This window comes from Hyla sarda, chromosome 8 (assembly GCF_029499605.1).
Source record: "Hyla sarda isolate aHylSar1 chromosome 8, aHylSar1.hap1, whole genome shotgun sequence".
Taxonomy (NCBI): Eukaryota; Metazoa; Chordata; class Amphibia; order Anura; family Hylidae; genus Hyla; species Hyla sarda.
In genome coordinates, this window is record NC_079196.1 from 216,707,395 (window position 1) to 216,712,172 (window position 4,778).

The window sequence follows — 4,778 nt, forward strand, 5'->3', positions numbered from 1 at the left end:
TATCGGGATCATTTTTGTTTTGATGGGCCTTTTGATCGCTTTTTATTAATATTTTTATGGTATATGAAGTAACCAAAAATGCACAATTTTGAACTTTGGAGTTTCTTTTTTACGACATCGACCGTGCGGTTTAGCTAACCTTATATTTGAATAGCTCAGACATTTGCGCACACATGAGTACTACATATGATTATTTTTATTCTTCATTACATTATTTTATTTAAAAAATGGGAAAAGGGGGTAATTCAAACTTTCAATAGGGAAGTGTTTATTCACTTTTATACCTATAGGGGGCTACAACATGCAATCTTCTGATTGCATAGACTGTTCATTGCATAGCATTAATCAGTGTAACCGGCGCTCTGCTGCTCTAGCCTGCTGCGCACGCATGGAGCAGTACATTGCCGATTGGATGACAGAGAGGCAGGTGAGGACCCTCCCGTTGTTCGGTAAACTGATCGGGACATCGCGTTTTTGTCGTGATAGTCCCGATCAGCTCCGGTGAGATGCTGGGATTCTTTTACTTTCGCTTTATAGACGCCGCAGTCAATTTTGATTGCAGCATCTAAACGGTTAATACCGGGCAATGGCCCAATCGGACATACTCGGCATTAGACGTGGGTCCTGGCTGCCCATAGCAACCAGGACCAACCGGGTTTAACCCATTCTCCGCAGGTGAGAACGGTTTAAACCCGTTAAAAACTGGGTACAGGTATGCCCTGAGTCCTTAAGGATCGGGGATGCAGGGCGTATACATATGCCCTGAGTCCCCAAGAGGTTAAAAAGAGTACCCTAGTGGAATTTTTTTTTTTTTTTTTTTTTTTTTTAAATCAACTGGTGCCAGAAAGTTACACAGATTTGTAAATTACTTCTATTAAAAAATCTTAATCCTTCCAGCTGCTGTATGCGCCAGAGGAAGTTGTGTAGTTCTTTCCAGTCTGGTCCAGTCTGGCACCTCTGTCCGTTTCAGGAACTGTCCAGAGTAGGAGAGATTTGCTGTGGGGATTTGCTCCTGCTCTGGACAGAGGTGTCAGCAGAGAGCACTGTGGTCAGACAGAAAGGAAATTCAAAAAGAAAAGAACTTCCTGTGGAGAATACAGCAGCTGATAAATACTGAAAGGATTAAGATTATTAAATAGAAGTAATTTACAAATCTGTTTAACTTTCTAGAACCAGTTGATTTGAAAAAATAAATAAAAATAAATTTTTCCACAAATATACAAAGTCTGTAACTTTCCAAACAGATTCGCCACTTGCCCAGCTTAGTAAATCTCCCCCAATATTCCTTCCTATATGCAACATGATCATATCGAACATCCGAAATTCAACATGTTTGACAAATATCCACACCAAAAAAGGGGGTTGCTAAGAATACACTCCCTAACAACCAAAGTTCTGTTGGGGTTGTCAAGAAGTAAGCAAGCAGTCTGTCCCACATCTGTGAGGCCTAATTGGTAGCCAATGTTTGCCTATGATTAAGGCTTCATGCCAAAACCCGTCAGTAATAATATATTTCCTGTGATGTACTTTTTCTTCTTTACAATAAGTAGAGGTTTTAACGGATACTTCTGGTGCTGGATTTTTCTTCTACAGAGTTCTTCTATCATGGATCCATGTTGTATTGTGAAAAAACATGATATCTGCACCGCCCGGAAATAAACCCATTGACTAATGGAATTTTCTGGGCAGATTCCCCCAAATGATTTAAAAGGGATATTTTGGTGCAAAACTAATTTTTTTCATATCAACAGGTGCCAAAAAGTTACACAGATTAAAAAAATTACTTCTATTTAATAATCTTAGCCCTTCCAGTACTTATCAGCTGCTGTATACTAAAGAGGAAGTTGTGTAGTTCTTTCCAGTCTTACCACAGTGCTCTCTGCTGACACCTGTCTATGTCAGGAACTTTCCAGAGCAGGAGCAAATCCCCATAACAGTGTTTCTTAAGCGTAGTCCTCAAGTCCCCCCAACAGGTCATGTCGTCAGGATTTATTTAGTCTTTTACAGGGGATATAAATATGGTCAGTGAATCAGGAATCCCCACAATTATATCACCTATGAAAGACTAAGGAAATCCTGAAGACATGACCTGCCATAGCAAACCTCTCCTGCTCTGGACAGTTCCTGACATGGACAGAGGTGTCGGCAGAGAGCACTGTGGTCAGACTGGAAAGAACTACACAACTTCCTCTGTAGTATTCAGCAGCAGATAAGTACTGGAAGGATTAAGATGATTAAATAGAAGTAATTTACAAATCTGTTTAACATTCTGGCATTAGTTGAATAAAAAAAATAATTTTCCACCGGAATACCCCTTTAACATGTTCATTCTTTTGGCGTAATCTGGGTCGAGATTGTTAGTTCAACTACAGATCTTCTATAGGGGGCGCAGAGCAGCAGAATCCCACTGTGACCAATGGGGTGGGGGGGCAAGCAGGTGACGCTTAGAATTCTATCCATAGTGCGCATAGGACCCAATAGGCCCCATTCACACAATGGCCCTTCCATGCATCTGTTCTAAAGATGTTCTACAAAGCTGGGAGCGGATTGTTTTATTGGCTACAATGGGACTCTGCCCGGGAATTCCGTAAAATAATTGATATGTTCATTTCTGCAGAATCCAGAAAATCTGCCACATAAATGGGACTGCTGAAATCCCATTTACCAAAATGTTAACTTCATGTAACAGAATTTCTAAGCAGAATTTTTTTTTCCCCACCAGATTCGGGCATGTGAATGGGGCCTTATAGGCCGCACAATTCTCTACGGTGAAGGAAAAAAAAAACCCATCGTAGTCCTTCTCCACATTGGTTGACAATAGAGATGAGTGAACTTACAGTAAATTCAATTCGTCACAAACTTCTCGGCTCGGCAGTTGATGCTTTTCCTGCATAAATTAGTTCAGCTTTCAGGTGCTCCCTTGGGCTGGAAAAGGTCGATACAGTCCTAGGAGACTCTTTCCTAGGAATGTATCCACCTTTTCCAGCCCACCGGAAAGCTGAACTAATTTATGCAGGAAAAGTCATCAACTGCCAAACCGAGAAGTTCGCGACGAATCGAATTTACTGTAAGTTTGCTTATCTCTCGTTGACAATCCTCAAATCATGTTTAAATCTTGTCAAGAAGGCCAAACATTGACTTGTCGGGACATTACCTCCCACAGGTGGCACTAGTGAGCACTCTCTCTCTCTGGAGAACTTATCTGCATATGAAATGGACTAATACATTTTGTAGGGAGGAGAATTTTTACTAAGACCAGAAATAGACAACTTCTCCCCTATTCAAAGGAGAGCGAATAAGATGTCTGATCACGGGGAACCCACCCCCTAGGACCCCCTCACAATCTCTGTACAGCCCCCAACATTCTGTGCCGGGTGCTGCTCCAGTCTCGGAAGCGATGGGTTTCCAGGACTAGAGACGTGACATCACACCCCCTGCATTCATGTCTATGGGAAGGGGGGTGACGGCCATCATGTCCTCCTTCCAGAGACATAAATGGAGGGGGCGTGAGGTCACGTCTCTAGTCCCGGAATCCCATCGCTACCGAGACAGGAGCACCACCCGGCACAGAATAACGGAGCTGCATGAGGAATGCCAAGGGGGAAGGACCCCCGCAAAAATCAGACAGGGGATAAGACATCTATGGCTGAAATACCCCTTTAAGGCAAATTTAATAAAAGGGCATTGGCCCCCAAAATAAGCCACACTGCTGCAGCTGTCTGTGCAACATATAGAGTAAAATCTATGCCAGCTCCAAGTTGGCATAAATTTCTACTATGATTTATGCCAGCTAAATAGTAAATAAAACGGGGTAGTGTAGCCACACCCCTTTTATGCCGCACTCGCAACAGCAGGTACAATGCAGTGTAAACTTGTATTTTATGCACAAAAACCAGCACCACCCCTGTCTGCAGGTTGTGTGCGGTACTGCAGCTCAGTTCTATTGGATTGAATAGAGCCAAGTTGTAATATCACACACCCTGAGGACAGGGGGTGGCGCGTTTTACATTTTTATTTTATTTGTTTTTAATTCCTGGATACGTGCAGAAGGCGCGTTGGCCGCGACTAACATGCCCCCTCCATGTATCTCTACGGGAGAGGCGGAGATGCGGTAGTCATGCATCCCCACCTCTTCCATAGAGGAGGAGTGTCGCCGACCTTAGTGAGGTCGATGACATGCGCATTAGCCGCAGCAATGCTGGGTCCCCGTACAGGAGATAGCGGGGGTCCCAGCTGTCGGACCCCCGCTATCTCCTGTATGGGAAATCCTGAATATATCCTGCAGAGAGGGGATACGTGTCTAAGACTGCTATACTCCTTTGATATGTCACAAGGTTAAAACCAGACAGGGTCTCTGTGCCGAGACTTCCTCCAATTAGTTACAGCACATATTCCGATTGCAGGAGACAAGCATCATAGACCAGTGTTTCCCAACTAGTGTGCCTCCAGCTGTTGCCAAACTACAACTCCCAGCATGCCCGGACAGCCAACGGCTGTCCGGGCATGCTGGGAGTTGTAGTTTTGCAACAGCTGGAGGGCCACAGTTTGGATGCACACACATGCAGGATGACACTATATGCAGTATAAAGGGCTTTAGGGCATTACCGATCTTACCAACAGAGGGAAATCCGATCAGTGCAACCCTGGGAGTTGTAGTTTGGCAACAGCTGGAGGCACACTAGTTGGGAAACACTGCCAAAGACAGATTGAGCAGAGCCAAGGGCAGGGGGGCACCCCAAGACTGTGCCCCCCCCCCGAATTAATCTGAACATACCCCC